Source organism: Pelodiscus sinensis, chromosome 13 (assembly GCF_049634645.1).
Source record: "Pelodiscus sinensis isolate JC-2024 chromosome 13, ASM4963464v1, whole genome shotgun sequence".
Lineage (NCBI taxonomy): Eukaryota > Metazoa > Chordata > Testudines > Trionychidae > Pelodiscus > Pelodiscus sinensis.
The window spans coordinates 28,522,726-28,547,315 of NC_134723.1; the positions used below are offsets into that span (position 1 = coordinate 28,522,726).

The 24,590-nt window shown below is 45.6% G+C and overlaps 2 long non-coding RNA genes across 3 annotated transcripts in view; one reads left to right on the forward strand and one right to left on the reverse strand.

Moving 5' to 3' along the window:
• Nucleotides 1–2,293: 2,293 nt before the first annotated feature.
• Nucleotides 2,294–24,590, reverse strand: part of LOC112543569 (uncharacterized) — a 154,052-nt gene continuing 131,755 nt past the window's right edge. The window contains exons 3-4 of the long non-coding RNA XR_012906915.1: nt 11,101–11,185; nt 2,294–5,595 (exon numbers count right to left, since the gene is read on the reverse strand). This is a non-coding gene — a long non-coding RNA (uncharacterized LOC112543569). The remainder of the gene's footprint in view (nt 5,596–11,100; nt 11,186–24,590) is intronic.
• The window catches only part of LOC142831240 (uncharacterized), a 72,576-nt gene continuing 60,958 nt past the window's right edge, over nt 12,973–24,590 (forward strand). Inside the window, exons 1-5 of one of the 2 annotated variants that reach the window (XR_012906914.1) lie at nt 12,973–13,153; nt 13,947–14,491; nt 15,478–15,612; nt 17,607–17,671; nt 19,077–19,147. This is a non-coding gene — a long non-coding RNA (uncharacterized LOC142831240). Of the gene's footprint in view, nt 13,154–13,946; nt 14,492–15,477; nt 15,613–16,564; nt 16,704–17,606; nt 17,672–19,076; nt 19,148–24,590 lie in introns of those variants that run through there. The other variant, XR_012906913.1, reaches the window with a different exon arrangement.

Below are 24,590 nucleotides of genomic sequence, written 5' to 3' on the forward strand. Positions count from 1 at the left end.
AGGAAGTGACTGATGCCCTGCTTGAAGTGCTTCCAGGGGGCCTTAAATGCGAGTGAGGCTCCAATCAGTGTAGATGCTTTATTTCGAAATAAGCTATTTTGGAGTTTTTATTCTGAAATAACGCTGCCGTGTAGACATACCCTCACACTGTCTGTATTGAGAGGACTAGCAGATTCCATTTGAAACATCTTTACTGATGACTCCCCGCAGGACTCCTTCTTTTGCTGTACTTTAAGTTTTGGCGCATACTTACCACGTCATTAAAAGCTGATGCAATTCCCATTTTGGGTAAAGCAGAAGATACTCACTATTTATATAATTCAAATATATCTCTGTACTGAGATTTGACTTTGGTTGTAACTCATAACAACCAGCTATAAAGCTCTATTCTCCCCAAGTCCCACACAGTTAGCATCACTGTGATTTTTTTACACTGCCTTCAGTGGGGCAGGACTGGATCCTTATTCACAAGAGTAATCTTTAGTCATGCAAATGATCCTACTGGACTAACACAACTACTCAGACTAGTATGGATTTGCAGGATTACACTACTCAATTATTTGTTCTCATTTAAAGCCACACAATCAAAATGGTCAGTCTCTTCTAATTTCTAACAAAAAGAAAGTGCAATTTCTCTTTTAAAAAGGGATTCCTGGTTCTAAAAAAACCTGTCACCTTTCCCAGGGTATGTCTACACTACCATCCTAGTTCGAACTAGGAGGGTAATGTAGGCATACCGCACTTGCAAATGAAGCCCGGGATTTGAATTTCCTGGGCTTCATTTGCATAAACTAGGCGCAGCCATTTTTAAATCCCTGCTCGTTCGAACCCCGTGCCGCGCGGCTACACGCGCACGGACTAGATAGTTCGGACTAGGCTTCCTAGTCCGAACTACCGTTACTCCTCATTCCACGAGGAGTAACGGTAGTTCGGACTAGGAAGCCTAGTCTGAACTACCTAGTCCATGCCGCGTGTAGCCGCGCGGCACGGGGTTCGAACGAGCAGGGATTTAAAAATGGTGGCGCCCAGTTTATGCAAATGAAGCCCGGGAAATTCAAATCCCGGGCTTCATTTGCAAGTGCGGTATGCCTACATTACCCCCCTAGTTCGAACTAGCGGGGTAGTGTAGACATACCCCCAATGAGGTCTACAATACAGGTCAAATGCCAGCTGCATGGCTGCCAAAAAACAGAACGGCAAACCCAGGAGGCAGCGAAGGGTAGGACATGTGTATATTTTGCTAGCTGGAGTGCTCACAGAAAACAACCAGGTGAGCAGAGTGGAAGCCAAGCTCATGCCCTGTACTCGTAAATTTAAAACAAAGTCCCTTATTTTTAGGCTTGCCAGCCTTGATAGTGCCCACAGTTCTTCAAGATTCCAGAGTTGGGACTCTTCTTTCCCTAAATTAAGCTAACAAGCATCAGCTTTGAATTTACACAGCACACTTGCTAATAAAGTCTAATGACAGTGTGCTGGGGTGCAGTCACAGAACAAACCCCCTTGGAATTGTTTCCCCATGTGCTGATTTTGCAACTGATACTTGCCTTCTTGCACTCTGGGGCTCCCCAATACCCTGGCCTGCTGGGCAAGATTCTTTGGTCTATGGGCGTTGGGTATGTCAGGTGGGTATAGCCCCGCCCATACTCTGCCCCTAGAATACCTGTTGTAGGCATTTTGGGGGCAGAATGTTGTTGCCCCTAGCATATGCCCTCCCTCTGCTGGAGAGGCAGGGCAGTGCAGCACACCCTCCTCCCTCCCCCAGTGCTCCAGGGATGGGAAGACTGGAGCCATGATGTGCAGCACAGCCTGCCCTGCCTCCTGTCTCCCCTGAGGCTGTGCTGGGCCCCGTGGTGCAGTGCACCTTCTTCCGGGGCTGGGGGGGAGCACATGCACAGCATGCTGCCCCGCCTTCTGGGGGGCGGGGAAGGGGTGGGGCCTAGCACAAGGGGCAAGGCTGGAGGTGGGGTGGCAGCTTGTTTCTCCCTGCCCTGCCTTCACTGACCACCCATGCTCTGGTCTCCATCAGACAAGGCATAGATTTGGGGTTACCACCCCCCAGAAGAGCAATGCAGGTATTGAACCACTTTAATTCTGGGAGAATACAGATCTAGGGCTCAGCACCCAGGAAACCAACTCTCAAAAGGGATCAAATCCACAAATAAATCCATTTTCTCTTTGTAAAAGTTTTACACAAAGAAAGCTCATAAGGATGTTTGCCTTCTTCCTCAATGAAAGAGAGATATGCACACTGGTCATTCTCCCCAGGTAACAGTTACTTACACGGGGCCTGATAGTAAACAAAAGTGTTTTTATTAAGTACAAAGAGTAAGATTTAAGTGGCTGCAAGTGAAAAGAGACAGATCAAAGTAAGTTACTAAGTGAAAAGAAAATGCATAAATAGTGTCTCTTGCCCTAAAGAGCTGTTCTTGTTCTAGGCATAAACTTCAGGTAAGAGACAACTTCTTTTATTTGACCTGTTTTCCCCAGCCCTCTTTGGAGTATGTCACATCTGCCAAAGACAAAAGGCTGTTAACTTCCCCTTGCTTAAACAGTCTTTTCCCAGGGAGGAATTATTTGTTCTATACTCCCCCTTCCATGGGAAACTATCTGGGTCAAAATAGAATCCCAGGACCAAGTAGTATAGTCACATGTCTTACTAGTTCAATCACCTTTGGACTTACAGGACAAACAAGGCTATTTACACGTCATTGAGTTGATCAAGTCGTTAAGGCTTTGGAGGGCATCAGTAATGGCTCTCAGTAGCACATTTCAAACTATAAACTGCCTCATACTTCATATTTCTAACTTTACATACAAGATATACAGATCTAGCAGATTGTAACATTAAAATTGATAAGTTACATAAGGTATTTTGTTTAAAGCATCTTAGAGTTATGTATATTTATATTCATAAGCCAAACTTCATAAAGCATGGAGGAGACTGTCACGCATAATATACAGATTTAACAGGTGTGTTAATGCTGACAGGAAGGATTCTGCCAAGGTCAATGATTCACAGACATTTAGCAGGGAAATAATGCACGATGAGACATCAAACTCCAACCTTAGAGCTTGTAATGCAACATGTTTACAGCCACGTTTGCAGTGTGGAGGTTGTAATCATTCTCCTGCAAGATGCTGAATGTTTCTGGTGAGACACGGTGCTCTCACCTCCCATTAAAGTTAATAGGAGTGTTTGCGTGAGAAAGTTATTCATACCTGATGTTTTTAATATTGGATCATAAGCCAGGAGTAGAAACTGCATTAAGCCAAATCCAGAGAGGTGCTAGTCACCCATGATACCTACTGGGCCAGATCTTTACTCGGCTTTTACTTGAGAGTTGTGTGTGAGCAAGCATCGAGTGAAAACCAAGACCCCGGGATCCGATTTCAGTGGGAACTTCAGGTAGTTCAGCATCTCTCAGGCTGTGTCCAGGGAGCCAACAGCCCAGAGGGGACAGGGATTCAGGTGAAAACGGCAGAACTGAGTGCAGCAGGCTCTCAACACCACATGAACTGTGGTTCCCCCAGCACTGCTTGGAACACACCATGCAGCACCCATGCCTCCCCAGGCAACCCTAAGAGCTGCCCAGAGTGTGTCGTGTGGTGTTTTGGTGGTGATTTAAAGAGCACACGGTGCCATCACTGCTTTTGAATCACTGGGCCCCGGGGCAGCTGCCCCTTTTGGCCTGGCTATGGCCGATGTTAGTGTCCACAAGACAAGACAATTCATTTGTTTTGCAGTAGTGTCTAGGAGCCCCAGTCATGGACCAGAATGTCATTGTGCTACGCACTGCACAAGCACAGATCAGTATAAAAGCCCTACATAGCTTACAATCAGAGATGGACAATAGGTGGATATAGACAGCCTGGTGAGTACAAGGAAACAGTGAGAAGTTATTGATCAGCATGATAGCCAGTGGTCTCAGCACACCAACAGCCTAACCACTGGCAAGCTTATTGGAGGCAACCCGGCAAACGAGTTTTTTGGGGAGTAGGGGCAGATATAGGGCAGGGCGAGCGGGGTGGCCGCCCTGGGCCCCGCATTTCAAGAAGCCCCGCGCATGCGCTGTATCAAAGGGGGAGCCCCGCGAAATTGTGCTGTCCTGGGCCCAGCAAAATCGTCATCTGCCCCTGTTGGGGATGGATCTGAAGGTAGGGAATGAGATAGTTTTGGGGATGTTTATAGGGACTGTCTCCCAGCTGTAAGGTGCCACACAGGGAAAGCAGGACGGTGCTTGTTTGAAAATGTAGTAACTGGGTGTTGAAAGCTGGTGTCATAAGGGCCCTATTGGAGAAGAGTGTCAACAGCTCAATAGCGACTGTGAGTTGTCACGGAGGATGGGGATAGGCTGCCTATAAAGAGCCTTGACAGGGAAGACGAGACAGGAGCTGACAGTGTTTCAGACAGTGTTTGGATTAATCATGCCTGAAGGATTTTAAAGAGAACTGCTATTCCGAGTTGCTTCAGACCCAGGCGGGCTCTTTCAAATGCAGGCCTTGATTTTGTTACAATCTCACAGGGACTATGAACTCTGCACTTCTCCACCTCAAATTCCTCTCATTCCAGAGCTGCAGGAATGTAATGACTTCTATCCTGATAAACATCTCTCCTGGTTTGTTCTTACTCTGTATTGAATTGACAGAAAAAAAACCCTACACAGTAAGCCACAGAGGGTACGTCTACACAGCAGCTGAACACCCATGGATGACTTGGGTCAGCTACCTTGGGTTCACAGGGCTGAAAAATGCTGTGGAGATGTTGGGGCTTGGGCTGGAGCCTAGGGTCTGGGACTGTGCATGGGGGAAGGTCTCAGTATAACCCAGGATCCATCCCTAGCATCTACCCAGCAATTTTTATCTCTGCAGACAGAGCCTGAGTAAGCGAATCCCCAGTTTCTTCTCAGATTCACTCCACATCAGCACCTGCTCTTACCCTTTTCTTCCCTGCTCTGTTCACCCCCTTCCCTTTTCTTTTCATTTAGCTGATCCTCTCCTAAGCCTCTCCCTACTCCTCTTACAAAAAAGTCCTAGAGTTATCATGCTATTGGCTGCCACACAGCCATCATGCTGCAGCCACCACCACATTATTTACTCTGATTGTCTGTTCTCCCTCTTCCCCTCCCCTGTATCTGTGTTGCCTGTTTAGACTGTAAGCATCTACGTCTCTGTATTTGGATAGTGCCTCGTCCAATGGGGACCTAATTTTCACTTGGCACATTGTCTATATGATTGTGAGTAATATGTCCTGTTCACAATAAACAGTGAAACATTTGAAGAAATTGCACCTGGAACATCTTGAGCACTCAGTATCTATATAATATCTTGCATTACACACAGCCACTGTCCAGACTGTTTTACCAACACTACTTGCAACACTTGAATACAAATTTTCTTTAGCTCATACCCAGCTGAACCAGCACTGTCCGTAATGGTTTCTGATCAGGAAGCCATGAGCACTACAGCTGTACTCATTCTGCCAGTCCTCCTGCCCATTCCTGACTCAGTCAAGCAATACTCAGTTCTTCCAAAGGCTGAGAAGAGGAAGTCCCGTCTGTTTTCTCCTTCCCTCTTTCACAGGTCGTCTTTAGATAGCTGAATCAAAAGTAAAGTTTTGGGGATCAATTCTCCATTGCCTCCTCACTCTGTCTGTTACATTGATCTAGTGCTACAGAGAAGCCAGAAAGGCAGAAACAGTCCCCAAAGAAATACCCCTGGTTCTTGACTTAAACAATACCCTGATCATAGAACGCAGTTAGGACCTGGGTGTCTTTTCTTAATGTCAAACACATTGGCCTGATTTTGATCTTGCTCACAGAACTGTAAATAAGTGTGACGGGGCTCCCCCGCCCTGCCCCTTCCCCACTGCCAGACAAATACTGGTCGGCTGCCACGGCAGGGGGGCTTGTTCGTGTGCAGCCTGCTCCTACGCCACTCGGACGTCGCCCCACGCTGACGTCAGGAGGGGCGACGTCATGGATGCCCCAGGGTGGGTGGAGGCAGCAGGGAAACGCCCCCGCCTCCAAGGAAGGAGCGGGGGTGCATGGCGTCCTGAACCAGGGATGTCATTCGGGGATGCTGGCATTGGGCGGGGCCGGGGCAAGCCGCTGGCACAGCCCCCACCGGGGATAGGGTGAACAGGGAGGCAGCGGCCATTTAAAACACGGCCACCCAGACGTGAGGAGAGGAGGAGAGGTCCGAGCTCAGGAGGAAGAGGCCAGCAGTGGCCAGGAACTGTCGCTCCCCCTCCATCAATCCTGTACCCAAAAGGGAAGGTGAGCTCCTTGGCAGAAGGGCTTTCTAGGAGAAGGGAAGTAGCCCAGGGCAAAACCCGGTGTGGTTGACGGGTTGGTGAGTTTAGGCTGCCCGCCCCACCAACCGGACCGGATCCCCCATAGATCCGAGTCCTTAGGGCCCTGGGCTGGGGCCCGTGAGCGAGGGCGGGTCCGGGCCCCCTCTTCTCCCTCCATGGTGTCCCCCATCACAGTGACGAGTGTGGCGCGGCAGGGACACAAGCGGGGAGGAAAACGCCGAGGCTGACTTGAGGCTAAAGCAGTGGGGAGTGCCAGTGATGAGCACCCAGTACGGACTGCAGTTGGCACGGCGATGGGCTGAGTGAAGACAGTCAGTTGGGGCACTGAGGCACAGTGGGGGGGTGGACACAAGGGCACCTCCTAACAATAAGGAGTAACTCCAATGAAGGCAATTGGATTGCACTATTGTAAATCTGTTTTGAAGGAAGGGAGAATCAAACTTAGTGCTTTTAATTAAAATATATATTTTGGGACTGGGAGCATGGGTAGCGAAGATACTTAAAGAAATGTATCTCAACAATGTAACCTTATACAGTACACTTCACAGTTCAGTTTAATGTACATTAGCAATCTCCATCATGGGAAATGGTAGAATTTTAATGTAGGTTTCCTCTATGAGCATAAAGAACCTAAATTGTTTCAGGAGTGTAAAATATAATCTGCTTTATGCTTACTCATTATAATAATATATTGACTGAAAAACAGTGACAGTTTATTGGAACATTAGTATATCTATTTTTATTTGCTAAACTACTTGTTCAAGAGTTCTACCTCCCAATCTTTTGTTCTAACCACTAAGCAGCTCACTTTGGGTACGTCTACATTGCAACGCTATTTCGAAATTATTAGCGCTAATCCGAAATAACTTTGTTCGCGTCTACACAGCAGGCAGTTATTTTGAAATAGTGTCAAAATACTGTCAAGCTGGAGGACTTCTTAATCAACTCTGGTAACCCTCATTGTACGAGGAATAAGGGACGTCAGAGGAAGAGGGCTCTATTTCAAAATAAGTGCTGTGTGCCACTCCCAATTTTGAAATAAGCTATTTAGAAATAAGATACGCAACTGATATAGTTCAATTTGCATAGCTTATTTTGAGTTAAGCCCTACAGTATAGACACACCTCTTGAGACAGATAATAGGACCAGAATGGTTCCTTGGTAGATTGTTTCAAGATGTACATTTGGGACTCAGGTTGCTCAGACTGGTGAAAGTTAAGACTTGACTTTATAACTCTTTCAGGGGAGGTTTTACCATACAACTAATTGCATCCTCAAGTATTGTGCACATGCAGCTGATGTGAGGGAAAAGGATGCAATTATTAAAAGGCAAAAAAGCTTTCAAAAATATAGGGGCCACACAAACCCAATGAACCTTGACTGAACTGTTTCAAATTTGGTGAGTCATTGACTTAGATGGAGTAATATCTAAAGCATATACCAACCAAGTTTAGTGTAGAATGATAGAGCATATGCTTAAAATGACTTCAAAGCAAATATACTAGAAAAAAGTATATCGTAACTTTGTCATGTATATAAACATGGCTCCCAATTCTGGCCTTCTGAAGTAATGAGGCATTGGCTAAACAAGTGCTTTGTATCTATCCTGCAATACTTCCTGAAACAAGCAATAGGGTTCATGGGCGGCAGGTTAGTATAATTTTTGGTGGTGCCCCATTAGCCACACCCCTTGCCTCCATTAGCCACACCCCCTGCCCCCATTAGCCACGCCTCTGGAGGTAACATGCTCAGGGCAAGATGGACACATGACCAGACGTAAAAGGTGTCATGTCACCCCTCTTGAAGGGCTTTTCCCACCATCCTCCTACCAACAGGGGTTAGTTTGCCCCCCCCCCCCGCATGCAACTATCCTGAAGTTGCATTAACCCAATGTGTGTGACATTAACTCGGGGGCAGAGAGGCTGGGGGAAGTGTTCCCTCTGAGGCTATGTCTACACTCGCAGCTTCTTGTGCAAGTACGGCCGTTCTTGTGCAAGAACCCGCAGAGCATTCACACTGCCTGCCTGCTCTTGCGCAGGGAAATGTACAGTACGACATGGTAAGAGTGGGCATCTTGCGCAAGAGATACGCTCTTTTCTAACAGGTGTAAGTTCTCTTGCGCAAGAGGGCAGTGTGGATGGTTGGCAGGGATTTCTTGCGCAAGAAACCCCTATGGCTAAAGTAGACATCAGAGCTTTCTTGGGCAAGAGAGCGTCCACACTGCCATGGATGCTCTTGTGCAAAAGCACAGCTCGCATGTGGCAGTGTGGATGTGGATGTGTTCTTGTGCAAGACTTCTTGCACAAGAACCCTTGCACAAGAACATCTTGTGCAAGGAACTGCCAGTGTAGACATAGCCTAAGAGTTTCCTCCGATGAGCAGAATGAATTTTGTGTTGTGCACCAGTACTGAGTTCATGTGGCTTGTTAGGAGGTGCCACTGTGGCACCCAAGTTATTAATATATATTTTTAAACCTTTACCTTTTCTCTCTGCTGCCATGTCTCCTCCCCTTGTTCCATCAGATCCCCTGGTGCCTGCTGCTTCCCCCCGAGCTCCTCACCCTCCTCTGCTGTCCTGACTCCTTCCCTTCTCACTACCCTCAGCCCTCTTGAGACCTGCCCCCCGCCCCCTGTGCCCACTCTTCCAGTAGCCCCACTCTGATCATGTGAGTTACCCCTCCTCATCCCCTCTCCTAACACCTCCCTCTACACACCTGCCCTGCCTCTCTCCTCTGGTGCTGGTCCCTCCCATGCAGGTGTCTGACCTTCTGCTTCACCCCCAGAATCTCCTGTCACCTGCACCCTCCTGGTGCCTCCCCCTTCCCTCACTGCCCGTGCCCCCTTTGTCCTATTTTTCCCTGATGCCCACCCCCTCACCACCCTCTGCCCCCGTTCCCTTCATGCCCCTGTGCCTTCACACATGACTTGCTCCATCCCCGCCTTCATGCCCACCCCTTCTTTCAAACCTTCTCCCAGCACCTCCCTCTCCCCGCTCTAGCCCCCAATACCCTTACCCTCTCCTCTCCCAGCATCACCCTGTCCCCCTCCCACTGACACCTCCCCTCCTGCCCTTTTCCTCATTGTCTGCACTTGGTCCCCTGGCATTTGTCTCTTCTCCATGCTGTCCCTTGGTGCCTTCCCCTTTCTTCTCCTGCCCAGCCCCCTCCCCTCAACACAAACCCCTTTTTCTCCCACCCCTTCCCTCTATTTTCCCCCCTCCCCTACCTTCTGCTTCCCAGTTTGCGGGGTAGAGGGGCTGGAGTCTGCAATCAGGCCCTGCCGCCCCTCTGTCCGTTGAGGGGACATAGGCTGCTCCGGCGTCCGCTGCCCATTTCTTCCAGGGCTGCGGAGTCTGAGAGTCCGACCCGCGGGGTTGTCTGCCAGGTTCCAGCTGCCGCAGGAGAGTGGGCATTTCCCTGAGCTCACCCCACTGCCAGGTGGACTCCCTCCTCCATGCCCCCAGCATTTAAAATACCCGGCGCGGCGTGAGCATGCGCTGCAAGGGTGCTGGGGCGGGGCTGGCCCACTGTGCCCGCTCATTGTAGCGTCCACCCAGGGGCGAGGCCTCCGCATCCCAGCACCCATCTGGTGCGCAGTGTTCCCATGCACCGCAAGGGCACAAGGGTGGGGCCAGCCTGCCGCGACAGCTTGCCGTGGCATGACCAGTAGTGGGGCTCCTGCGCTCTGTCACAATGGGGCTGCGGGTGCCCCATTACAAGTCCTCTTCTCTTCCGGGGATGCTCTGGGGCTGGGAGGGAGGAGCAATATTCAGAGCCAGGGGAGAGACCCAGCTCCAAATATTGGTGGAGCAGGGCCCCCGGCTCTAAATATTGCTGGAGCATGGGCACCACGAGCCCATTTAACTCGCCGCCCCTGATAGGGTTTATATATTTAGGCAAGCCAGAAAGTCTAGTGTACAGTAAAGCCATAGACAGAATTCAAGTGTTCTGCCTTGAAACTCTTAGCCAGTCTGTCACAGACTAATTACATCCAAAATAGAGAATCCACCAACTTAAACAGAACACAAGGTCAACATTACCACCACATAGCTTTGGCTCAGACACCTGTTACTTTACCAATACTTACTGTATTCTAGGGAAGACAGTAGGAAGTGAATCTGACATCAGTGGTGCCTTTGATACAGGGATATTGATTTTCATGTGTGTCTTGGAGTCTAACTTTAGTTTTCTTTCCATGCAGTTTTTAACAAATCATGCACAAAGAACTAGACACTTAGCCACTTTGCCTTTTTATTGGATTTCAGTGACTATCACAGTTATTGGTGCTTGACCAACAGATATATATAGATCAGTAAACAGATTGAGGTAATACTCTCCCCACCACGCACCCCCACACTAATGGCCTAACATACAATAATATACAAAAAAGCTCAGAGCATAGTTTTGGAGAAATGTGGGGGGGGGGCCACCTGTAAACACAACATTTCAGTGGTTTTCAGTGGGAGCTACTGGGTAAAATATTTCCTCCCATTTCTTAGGGCGGGGTGGGCAATAATTCTTGCGGGGGGAGGCACTTAATGAATTTTGGTACATGGTGACAGGTAGGGTTGCCAGGTGTCCGGTATTCACCTGGACAGTCCGGTATTTTCGCCTCCTGTTTGTTAAAAAAATTCAGTGAATACTGGACACCTGAGATGTCTGGTATTTTCTGAATTTTTCCCCAGCCAGGAGGCGAAAATGCTGAGCATCTGGCAACCCTACACACTCAGCGCCCGGCCTCCCCCTGAGCTCCTTCCTGGCTCCCAACACCCCAAACCCCATGCTTACCTGGTTCCCCAAGGCTGCTGGCACAAAATGGTAATGCTTCCCCTGGGTCTTCGTGCTCAACTTCTTCCCTGTTCCTATCCCTGCACTTAAAGAGGACATGCTGTTTTAATACTGTTTCATTTAAATAAATTTTTTTCTTGGCTTAATAAGTCCCTGGAGCTCTCCTCCCCCTTTTTTCCCCTTTCAACAGAATTTTTTCCCAATGGGGTTTTTTTTTTCTGCAGGGGTGGGGGTGTTCGGTATTTTTGTTTCAACCATCTGGCAACCCTAGTGACAGGCCCACTCCCCCACTCTCAAAGGGATGGGGCCTGGGGCAGGGCAGGGCTGGGGACTAGCCTCCCTCCAGAGTTGTCAGGGACTGGAGGCTTTGAATTAAAAACTCAGCAAAGGATTTGCGGCTCCCAGCCCTGCCACGACCACATTGCCTGGCCACCACTCACAGTTACTGCAGCTCTTTAAAGGGCTTGCAGCTCTGGCCCCTGCTGGGGTAGTGCTGTGGCCATGAGTCATTTAAATAATATCCTGCTGCCTGAGCCACTGACTGGAAATGTAGGGGCACAAGCAGCAGGCTAGAAATAGAAAATGGCCAGATGCAATCTGTGGGCCAGATCAAAGTATTAGGTGGCCAGATCTTGGTCCCAGGCCACACCTTGCCTACTCCATCTTAGGTTTAAGAAGAGGGTCCACAGAGATTTTCTTTGCCTCATTACATATAGACAGTATTTGTGCTAACAAGTACATTAATATTCTTTCTGCCCAACTCTGAGGGATACTGGAGCTGGGGTTTAAGTTTGTACTGAAACCCACAACTAGAGGAAAATATTTCTTCAGGATATTTTGTAGAGCTGCAGTACAGAGAGATACTATTGTAAGTGAAACCAGATCTCTTGTGCTGTAGGGCAATATTGTGTACTACCCATCAGAACCACACTAGTGAACCAACAGGACCTGAACCATAAAATCAATGGCAAAACTATTAACTTTAGTGGGAGCAGGATCTGTTTATTTTTCTTTAGTCAAGATAACAATCTGAAGAACAAAGCATGCTGAAAATATAACTGGTAACTAATACTACCACATTTACGCAACCTCATCTCTGGGGCTGCATTTTTAACTTGGCTAAATGTCAAACAATTCCATTAGCTATCTGAAGATAAATATTAGCCAGAGACTGTGTTTGAAATAATTTCCCCAAGCACCATTCAATTAACCTATTTGGCTAAAAGGTGATACAAAAGTCAATATTTTGTAACAGATGCTTGTGCTTCAGATGAAACTAATCAATAGACATCACAGCAATTTCAAATTAAAGCCTGACATGGACAAAATTAATGACAAACTATCAAGTAGTTTAGGCACAAAATGTGTTCTAATTTAAAATAGTTATCATTTGGTGTAGAATTCTTCCTGGATTCACGTTTTAATATATCACTTGTTTTATTAAATCCACCAATCATTTTCTGAAATAAAAACAAAAGCCCAATTATAGCCACCATTTTGGAAGACCAAAAAACCCAGGTGTGAGTGTTCCTGCCTGGCTCTGCAGCAGCTGTTAACTGATGTACTGTATTTGGGTTTCTCCTCAGTGTATCAGTTTGGGAAGACTTGGATTTCTGGAGCTTTTATGTTTGTTTTTCATAAGATTTTCCCCTACCCCTTTGAGATAGAAATGACATGAGACTTACTCTTTTCTCTCCCTTTGTTCCGCACTACCAGGAGCTAACATTCTGGGATATCAAAAGTAACATTTTCAAATGTGCCAACTGACTAAGTTCCATTTTCCAAAGTGATTTAGGTGCTTTGGGTACTAAGTTATTTATAATAGGAAATATAATCTTCATTCACTTAGGTACATTTTCCCCCAGATCTCATGTTATTTTGGATCGCAAATGTTTAACCAAGTCAGTGAAAATATAAACAAACATGAGTGCCTGAAATACAAGGACGACTTCTTAACTAACAAACACAATTCACAGAATGGAATATCAGTAGCAAAGAAAAGATACACAGACATCTGGGTTGATCAAACTTGGATCTACCATTTCACTGCCAGGTATATCCTCCAATTACACTCTATTAAAGCAGAAGGTAGACTTTTGGGGGAGTTCCCAGTGAATAGCCTGGACCCAGCAAAGCCATTATCACATCCATGATCAGTTACCCTGTTTACCCTTGAAGGAATATCACTATCTGTTACTGCATGAGTCTCTCACACTCCCTGTTTTAGAAAGGCAGAAGGAAAAGCCTAAGAGGAAAGCCAACGTGGTGAGAAAGTGGTTTCTCTGCACATAAATTCCCCAAAATAATAAGGCTTTGTCCAGGTATAGGCAGCCTGTCTATTGGTCCTTACACCTTTCTTCTCCTTTCTGAGGGTGTGTCTATACTGAAGTGCTAATTTGGGATGGCTCGAAATAGCACTTTATTTCAAAATTTGGTGCTGTGTAGACGTGCCAAATTTCAAAATAAGATATGCAATTTGCATAGCGCAAACTACGTATCTTATTTTGATTTTAGAGTGCAGTGTAGACATACCTTGAGATCAACTCAGCTGTGTTCCTCGGAACTGTGTAAAAATGGTGAACATGCCTCTTTTGTATTGTGAGAGGCTGATTTAATGAATTCAGTCACTGGACAATCTCCCTATACTTGCCCTCTAATTCTCTCTGCTCTAAACCAGCCCAAATATTAGGGATGGGAGGTTAACCAAACCCTGCCAAATTCCTCATTTTCAGAAGTAACTGCCAGCACTGCTCAGTCCCAATGAGGGACATTTGGCCGAAAATATAACAGGAGAAATTTAACCAGCAGGTGCAGGCATGAGCTCGCTTTCTCTTTTCCTTTTACAGGAAACCTTGTCAAACCTAACAGACTCCCTGAAACCCAGAAAGCATCCAGAATTTCCTGGATTCCGTTAAATTGATGCCCACTGCCACCTAGCTACACACAAGAATCCTTGAGATCCCCATTGAGATCTGTGAGATCCCACTAGCATCTCTCACCGACTGCCACAGAAACCCACCAGCCTTCACTGATAGTCACAGGGAGACTTGCGTGACATTGTATAGAAAAAAGGTAACTCTCTACGTTATAGTTGTTACCACTCAGGCCCATATGCAGTGGGGGGGTGTGATGGTCTCCCAAATAAACGTGAGGGGGCTCAGCAAGTTCAGCTCCCCTCCTTACCCCCGCAGTGGGGAGCCTGCTGGTGCTCCCGCCTCACCCTCCCTCCTTTCCCCACCCATGAGATGGGAATGCCACCATCAGCTTCTCGCTGGGGAGGAGAGGAGAGAGAAAGCCTTGAGCCTCACTGCGTGATCCGACTCGCAGGGAAGACGCGCCAATGGGAGCAGCAGAAGGCCATTCCTGGGACTGGCACTGGGCACAAAGGCAAGTAAGTGCCTCAATCCCCCATGCCCAGACCCCTGCACTCCCGCATTCTCATACCCCTCACTGAGACCTCCCAGCCCCAGCCTGCTTCTGCACTCTCCCCCCTGGCCAGACACCCTACCCCAGCCTGCTCCTGCACCCTTCCTTGCTCCTGCACCCTCACTCCTAACCACACACTGCACCTTCCCTTGCTCTTGCTCCCTCCCCCTGGCCAGACATCCTACTTTCAGCCTGCTTCTGCACTCTGCCTCCTAACCAGATCTCGTATCCTCACCCCCTTCTGCATCCTATCTCCCACCCAGATCCTGCACCCCATTCTGCTCACTGGCAAACCTGTGCTGCACACCAAACCCTCCATTTTTGTTCCAACCCCAAAGCCTAGGTGGTTCCACAAAATCCACTAACCAGAACAGTAAAACTGGGGTTGGTCCTGCTTTGGGCAGGGGGTGGACTCAATGACTTCCTGAGGCCTCTTCTAACCCCGTGATGTTATGTATTTATGGGAAACCATGAACCTCAGTCCTCCTTGTCCCTCCCCCTCCCACAGTGAGGCTAGAGTGCCAGAGGAGTGAAGTTTCTCAGTTGGGGGGGGGGGGGGGAGGACACATCAGTGAGGGATGGGAGTTTTGAAGGGTTTTTTTTTCCTCTTCTGTGGTCCCCAACTGATTTTTCTGTGAGTCAGGGGCTCCCACCCCTTCAATAACTAAAGAAAACACGGGAACCATTTGTGTTGGACATAAATGAATATTTTACTTTATTTAAAATGAAGTTTGATAAACTACCATAAGAAAGTTAGTCTGTTTAATAATTTACATTAATATTTCCTTTCTTACTGGTTAAATTAAACTGTTCTCTCTAGCTGCAGCACTAGCAAACTGACTCGGGCATAACTATGTAATTAACACCATTTGCAACTGGTGGTCCGCTGAAAAGTTTGCATTGAGCCAGATGGGCCGCAGGCCAAAAAGTTTGAGAACTGCTGTGTTGCAGGTGCATGGGTGGGCGGAGCTGGTGGGAGAGCGGCAGGGCTGGGCAAAACGATGCCCCTCACCCACAAGGAGAGGCTTGGGCCCCGCTGGCTGGAAGCCCCACCCATACTCACCTGGCGCTGGCCTCGCTGAGCAGGTAAGGCAGCAGCAGAGGTGCCTGAGGGAGTCAGGGGGGGAGTGGGGCATGGCGGCTGTGCTTCCTGCCATGATCCCAAAAGGTAATTTTTATAAATCCTTTATTACTGTATACATTTTTAGTATGTTATAACAAAATCACTTTACCAATCACTGTTTTCACTCAGATTTTTCATTAACCTCTTTTATGGCTATTTTGAACTCCTTTTAGCCTTGCCAGATGGTTTCAACAAAAATACCAGACACACTTGACATTACATCACAATCGACATTACATCTTTCCCGGACATTTATATTTTCTCATTTATATTTTCTCCATTTGTTTCCCGAACAAAGAACTCAAATACTTGGACTGTCTGGTTCAAAACCAGATGCCTGGCAACCCTATTCATATTTTTAAAAATTGCAGTCCACATTTTCAAAAAAAGCCCCCTCCACAGAAATTCCTGTGCACGGGCCTGCATTGGTGTGCACCTTTGATAGATCTTGTACAAAGTATGCACAGTAAGATATCAATGGAAAAGCTTTAGTCTGCTAAATATGAATGTGCTGTTTAAACCCATGTACTATCATTGTATCCGAAGTTATGAATATTTGCTATGTGTTTGTGTCCAGGGGAGCCGACAGACTTGTCAGGCCCCTGGGCAATGTGGGAGGGGGTAGCTCTGTGCTCCTGCATGGGTCGAGCATTGGGCAGAAGGGGTGGGGTTGGGGGCAGCCAGCTCTCAGCACCACCTGGACTGTGACGTGTTGCAACCCTGCTCTGCCAGCCCTCATCAGCCTGCTGCTCTGAACTCTGGCAGCGATTAAAAAACCTGGACTCCGGCCACTACCATAGTAACAGCAGTAGCCAGGAGCTCCGGGTCCTTTTGACTCTCTGAGCTTGGGGAAGTTTCCCCTTTTGCCCCTCCATCAGTGGGCTTGTTTGTAGCTCTAGTGTATTGTGTTCCTAGGTAACGCAGAAAAGATTTGCATTGAAGCAGTCAGCCATGTGTTGACTGTCATTAAGGAGAATTAACTCTTCAGTGAGCCCTTCGTGAGGATGTTTGAGAAGGCACAGAGACAATGGATGCTCCATGACTCAGTGCTGGCATGTAAGGACATCTAATCTCTATGTTTGTGCCAGTAACTTTCCATGCACATGGACTGAGGATATAAAAGCAAAGGCTGTGGCATCACTTCTTTGCCTCTTTCCTGCTTCAATCTCTAGATTATGATTTTGTGCAAAGAAGAGCTTTGAACAACAGACTGAGACCCCCAATATTTGGGATGAACCAGAAAAACGTATTAGAAAATGCCAAATTTAACATCATTGCTATTATCCTGCTCTACAAACTCTTAAATCAATTGTAGTGTGTATGATTTCTTTAACCTCTTAATAACTCTCTTCCTTTTTATATTAATAACTCTTTCATTTTCAGTTACTAAAGGATTGGTTAGTATGGTTTTTTGATAAGAATTGAAGTATATTTTGACCTGGGATGTGTGTCTGGTTCTTTGAAACTGGAAGAACATCATATATCTGATTTTTATTTTAACAATCATTTATCATAGAAATCTATTTTGTCTGGAAAGTGCATGTGGGGTAGAGAGCCTGAAGGGGACTGTTTGTGGCTTCATAATAGCTAGTATACTATTTTGGAAGCACACATCTGTTGCTGGCGTGGTAAAATCTTATGATACCACAACTTTGGGGAACATGCTCTGTTTTCTGTCAGTCTGACTTAAGATTGGTGCTTTTAGCTGTCTCAGACACAAATTAAACCTGCCATGACATTTGCTGACATCCATGAAAATGTCTACTGGCCTCCAAAGGCCCTGACACAAGACCACTGCTGTAATCTGAGAGGGCCCTCTCCGACATCCATAAAGCCCAGAGCATTGTTCCAATTCGCTTTATTCTGTCCTTTGTTTCTTTTAACGCCCTTACCTATTTTTTCAGTGAATAACTCCTCGTGTGTAGGAAATGCCTATTCTCTTCTCTTAATTTTATAGAGCCAGCTGCCAAGGAGTGAAGAGTCAGAGGAGCTCTGGAACTGAGCCAGTCCATAATTTCTTAGGTCAGTTTAGCAACTTAATATATTTTCCTATTGAAAAAACATAATGTCTGAAGCAGGACATCATTCTAGGCATGCTCTATGAATCTACCTGTCACATATTTCCTACTCTTATTAAGACCTTAATAGAACAAAGTCTCATCCCCAACAAATTTTCCATTGCTGGCATAAAAAATTGGTTCACCAATGAGCACTCTGATTTATAACTCCCATGGGTGTATCAGTCAACCAATGAGGAATATATCCAGAAAACACAGTAGTAAGTACTAGGGCACACATGAACTGAGTGATTTACAAGAGCCCTCTTGATTTTATCATCAGCTAGCCAGGAAGGCTGAAAACAAATCAGAAAACACACCCTAAAGCATGACACAAATTGAATTTTGGCTTTTTATCTGCATTTATATTAACTAAAGGAGAGTGAGTGTCATCTTTAAATTAACTATCACTCCACAAGGTCTTTCTCCTGAGAAGAGATTTAAAGGTGTGGAAATTCTTCTCAGAAAGTTTTAGAACACAAAGTCAGAATAATGAGCAGCCTTCTAGATGCAGGAGATTCTTGGACTTACATTTCAAGGGCATCGGGGTGGATGCAAACAGACTGAGATGCATCACCTGTCTAGGGACTGGTAATGGGCCATGGAACAATTCCCAACTCGACCGCCAATCCTTCCCAACCAACTCAGAAGGGCATTCAGAGGCATATGTAAAAATTTTTAGTGGACAAAATTCAGTTCCTAGGAAACAAGTGTCTCTTTGGATGATGGTTCTGCCACCAGTGTGTCACCTGGCACACTGTCCCTTTCAGAAAAGTGAAGATATAAAAATTAAATATAGATTGATAAAATACTATCCATCTTGCTTTCTAAATGACTTCAGGAATCTGAAGTACAAAGTACAAGTTAAAGGGCCATCTCTTGTGTCCATGTTTTACACAAAATGTGGGACTCTGCCCATGGTAATATAACAGGTTATGTCCCTAAAGTCCTTTTCACTTATGTTACATTGCATAATCTCGCCCTCATTTAAATTTCAACAGGTTAATACGCAAGTGGTGCAGAAATATTTTTAAAGGTTAGGAGGGAAGTATCCAAAAAACTGGCATTAGTGTCATCCAATCAGCTACGAACAGACTCATATGCCAATGTTCTATTGATTTATTCCAGGACCTAAAGCTTTCAAACATATTCCATCTGGAGTAACAGCTGTTTCATCAATAGTTGTCATATTATCTGACACAAAAAATTGCATACTACTAAATTTGTAGTCAGGCATACTGCGATTGTCTTGAAATATTGGAAAATGTTGTACTTTGCTTCTCTCTTGAGTAGCACACATGTTTTGTTTTAAAGAAAGCAGTGAGTTTGATGTCCTTGGAGTAAGCCACTGTTCCACCTCTCACCAACAGGTGGCACATAAGTAACATCTCGGCGTTTGCTTTTCTACTTGTAGAGATGACAACAGTGTGTATTTCTACAGGTCAGTAATGATTTCTGACTAAGGTCAGTTGTGGGCTAAACATTCCTAACCTACCAAACAATATATAGTTTGTGACTGAGGTCAAACATCAATGTAATGCTTAATCATCACATTTCAGAGTAAAGTCTAAAGGGCAAAATTTGGTGCAATATATTTACTTTCTATTCAGGGGAGGAACTTTAGTTTCAGGTGTAAGGAATGAAAAAATAAGAGGCATATTTGCAAACAGTTATTTAACTAGGCCTTGTATCAGAGGCAGGAGCCCCCCAAAATCCAGCTGTTGTGGATGAAAACATAGCTTTCAGAGGAGGGGAGAGGGACAAAAAATTATCACATTTAAGCCCAAATGGAACAATAGATCCAGCTATATAGCCCCAAAGACCAGAAGAGATGCATCAATTCCTATCCAAGAATTACCAATTGTTGAACACCAAAATGTTTGAAGGTTGGGGGTGCCACTTGGATGAACACACCTGTGCTTTCATATTTTTTCCAAAGTTTGTGCAAACTTCTAGATCTGCCAAACTGGTCTAGAAGCAGAAGTATTATTGGGGCTTATACAAGCCCACTGTTAATATACTAAGACGAAATCATAACAAAGTTTTTTTTTTTTACCAGCAGCAGACTGACACACAATATTAAGTGCCTGATCCATCAACTCACCCCCTCCTCCTTCTCCAAACAGTTCTGTATCCTGAAAAAGGAGAAAAGCCAGAAACTCCATGTAGTTCAATAGGGACTCTGTTACTGCCATTCTGTTTTATATGGAAGGTGCTCAGATACTATGGTGCTGATCTCAGTAGAAATAGATACCAAAGGGAGAGAAGGGATGGTTTTCCTGACTCTGGAAGAGGTCACAGTCTCTTTGGATATTGCTAAATCATCCCACTGTGAGGTGGAAGGAGCAAAAGGAGGGAGGAAAGAGGCTTTTATCAGCAGGGGTTGTAAAAATATGTCTGAGAAAAACATTTTTTGCCTTTGGAATGCAAGAGATTACACCAGGCAAACACTGGATATTTTGAAAAACAATTCCCCATAGAGGCCACACACACATCAGAAACAGATACTTTGTCTTTTTCAGCTTCACCCACCCTGTGCTCATGTTTCCTGGTCTTAGTTATAATTTATAGCTGCAGGGCACATTGCAAGAATATTAGCAAACAATGGAATATCCCCAAGTAGCTCATTTTCACATGGAAGATGTTGTGAAACTTTTTTCTTTCAAACCAGTCTCTTTTGGTCCTGATCCAACTCCCTCTGAAGTTCATGGGAGTCTTTCAGAAGTTAAAGTAATTTTAAAATCTTACCTGTAAAGGTCAGTATATAGTGTTGGCACCTGTAGGAGAAGGGGCCCCTGGGACATGCTGTCTGCCAAATCCCACAGTTTCCAAGAACAGAGAACCACGGCCACTGTGAACTGGGAGCTGTGGGTGGTGGTGCCTGCAGACAGTCAATGTCAGCAAATTGTCTCACGCCCTGCAATCAGATTATCTTGATGGTCCATATGCAGCTTGGTCTATACTAGAGGTGAGCAATAAGCAAGTGGTATTCACTAAAGTTAACCCTAGCAGACCACTGCCACTTTATTTACCAGCACTTCCCCAGGTACGGCTGCTCGAAGCTCCCGTTGGTTGCAGATTGCCACTCCCAGCCAATGGGAGCTGCAGGAAGTGGCATGGATTTTGACACCACTTCCCGCAACTCCCATTGGCCATGGCCAACAGATGCTTCAAGTGGCCATATCTGCAGAGGTGCAGCTAAATAAAGCAGTGGCATCCTGCCAGGGGCTAACCCTAGTGAACTGCGTCCAGTCTGCAGGCTGGTTATTGCCCATTGCTGGCCTATACTGTCCCGCTTTCAATAGCCAGTTAGCCAGAAAAATTAATAATGCTACAATGATTTGGAGAGTTATACTGTAATAAAGTATCTGCAAACTTGGACACTTCCTTTGACTATCTCTCAAAATACATGATATAGGAATAGGATTGTAATAGTTTTGAAAGTGGGATATTATTATCATAGAATCATAGATGTGTAGAGTTGGAAGGGACCTTGAGAGTTAATCAAGTCCAGCCCTCACAGAACTGAATAAACCTAAATCATCCCTGCCAGATGCTTGACCTGCCTGTTCTTAAAAACCCTCAAAGATGGGGATTCCACAGCCGGTCTTGGAAGCCTATCGATCCTTATAGTTAGAAAGCTTTTCCTAATATCTAAGCTAAATCATCCTTCATGCAGATCAAGCCCATTATTACTTGTCCTATCTTCATGGCAAACAGTTTATAACAGCCTTTAACATATTTGAAGATTGTGAACAGGTCCTCCCTCAGTCTTCTTTTCTCAAGACTGCAAATGCCCAGCTCTTTTAACCTTTCAGGTTTTCTAAACCTCTTATCATTTTTGTCATTTTCTCCTCTGGATTCCCTCCACTTTATCCACATTTTTCCTGAAGTGCGGTGCACTGAATTGAACACTATTCTGGCTGAGGCATCACAAATGCTTAATAGATTGAGACAATTACCTCCTGTATCTTACAGATGACATTCCTGTTATATAGCCCATAATGATATTAGCCTTTTTCACAGTGGCATTACATTGTTGATTCATTCAATTTGGATGCTCTATAATTCTCAGATCCTTTTCAGTGGCACAACCACTTAACTAGCTATCCCCAATTTTGTCCTTGTACTTTTGATTTTTTCTTCCTAAGTGAAGTAATTTTCTACTTATTTTTATTTAATTTTGTCTTGTTCATTTCAGTTCTGCAATTTGTCATGGTCATTTTAAATCCCAGTCCTGTCTTCCTGGTTGTTTACAATCTCCTCCTACCTTGGTGTCATCCACAAATGTTATAAGCACATTCTCCACTCCATTCTCCAAGTAATTAATGACAATGTTGAATAGTGCCAGACCCATGACTGACCTCTGCAAGACTCACTAGATGAACCCTTTGAATAGAGAATGAATTATCAATAACTACTCTTTAAGGATGATCTTTCAAGCAGTTGTGCTCCTATCTTATTGTACAGGGGTGGCCAAACTGCAGATTGCCAATAATGTTCCCTCTATTTTTTTCCATCCATATGCAGAATGCATTTTATGTGTACCAAGACATGTGCAGATGTGCACCCATTAGTAGAATCACATGTTGCCGGCTGTGGGAGGCTATGGGCACTCTGCTAATTAGCTGGGCAGCATTTTAATCTCTCTCCTGGGCAGCCGCCCAAGCACTCAGCTTACAGGGAACACTGCTCACCAGCCACATGGAGCTCTATTACAGTAAAAGTGCAGTTTGCACAGTTCCCCACGTGCCCCCCCCGTCGATTCTCCACTTACCAGACTGTGGGGGTGGGGGCTTTTGGGGCGTCTGCCTTGCAGCAGAGTGGTTGGGTTAGAGGCTTCTGTCCAGTGGGGAGGGGTTTATGGGGCTCCAGGCACTCAGAAGATGCCTGGGCTCAGGCCTTCGGCCCTGCTCTTGCTGAAGTCCTGAGCACTGTCAGGTGCCCCACCACACTGCCACAGGCTGAGTGTCAATAATAGGTTGATGGCCCACTGAGATGAGAGGCAAAGAAAGTAAAAGGAACCCTATCTTGCCCTGCATGGTTGGTGCAATCATGATGGCCATGGCTCTTTCTTGTCTGCTTTTGTTCAGGACCCTGAGGATTAGTGGTGTTGGAGGAAAGGCATATAGAGGGCTCTTCGGGTGTGTTTAGACTACAGGGTTTTGTCAACAATAGTGGCCTTTTGTCGACAAAACTATACCTGCATCTACACTACCGCCGAGTTCTGTCGACACAACGTTGACAGAACTTGGCAGTTTTGTCGATGGTGGTAAACCTCATTCTATGAGGAATAATGCCTTTTGTCAACAGAGTTCTGTTGACAGAAGGTGTTATTGCATCTACGCTGTCCTTTGCATCTACACTCTCATGTCGACAAAGCGTCTTGCTTTGTCAACAGAACTGGATGTAGTCTAGATACTCTTTGTCGACAGAAGCTTTGTCGACAGTATCTGTCGACAAAGCCTCTGTTGACAAAAGCCTGTAGTCTAGATGTACCCTTCAATTCTGAGAGAAGAAAGGCATCTCCCAGTGGACAATTGCTCAGACCTCCCCATCAGCAGAAGTTTGTATATTTCTGCTGGTGAAGAGATCTATCATTGGAAAGTGAGCAATATCTCACTTCATTTACTTACAGTGTAGATTTATTGAGTTCACATTCATGAACCTGACCAAAGTGTCTGCTCATGTCTTCAGCTATAGTGTTTTCAAGACCAGGTAGATATACTGCTGACAGAAGTATATGGTGAGCTATGCGCCATTTCCATAACTTCATCTCTGCTAAGAGACAGGAAGAGCTTGGTCCCTATATCGATGTACATAGTACATACTAGCCTTGTTGTCTGCCATAATACAAACAGACTGACCTTCTATCATGAGAAGGAAGTTCTGGCTGGCATGCCTTATAACCCTGAGTTCCTGGGTTTTGAAATGAAGGGTGGACTCCTTAGTATTCCACCTACCCTGTACAGTATGATCCTGTAGATGAGCTCCCCATTCAAGGAGGGATGCATTGGAAACTATTGTAATAGTGAGAGGGAGATAGTTAAAAGGAACCCATGAGCACACTTTGTCTGGATTCTCCTTCCAGTTGAGGGAGACTAACAGGTGACGGTGGATAGAAAGAAACTTGTTCAGATGTCCTTGTTGGTGATAAAGATTGACCTGAGCCAGGATTGGAGGCAATCCAGGTGCAAGTGGGCATGTAAGGTAACAAAGGTGCCACCTGCCCAAGGAGCTGGAAGCACGAGCTGGCTGTGACCTGAGGACTTAATTAAACTTGTGCTATAAATCCCATTAGGGTGAGGAATCGGTCCCTTGGTAGGTAGACTCTGGTGGCCTTTATGAGTTCTATCCATTGTACAGGTAGGAAAGAGTACTTTGTGATGCTGTGTTGAAGACTGAGCTTTGTGAATAAAGTGTATAATAATATTCTTTTAGGAGCCAATTGTCAAGATAGGGAAAAATGATTATTCCTCATTGAGAAAACTGTGCAGCAACTACTGCCATAACATTTGCAACCCCCTTGTGGATAGTAGTCAGCCGGAAGGGAAGAATACAATATTAACAGTGCTGCTGGAGAGAGCTTACAAATTTCTTGTGAGAAGAGTATATCATAACATGAAAGCATGTGTCCTGAAGGATGAGGTTTCTGAAATAATATCCCAGATCTAAGGATGGGATGATAACTGCCAAGTATCACCATGCTGAACTTCTGAACCTTGACAAAGGTATCCAGCATCCAGAGATTTATAATTGGTCTCCACCCACCCATCCCTTTGAGATCAAGAAAATATTTGGAATAATATTATCTTCCTTTGTGCTGCATGGGAACTGATTCCACAGCTTCTAAGTGGAGAAGAGACAGAAATTCCTGACTCAAG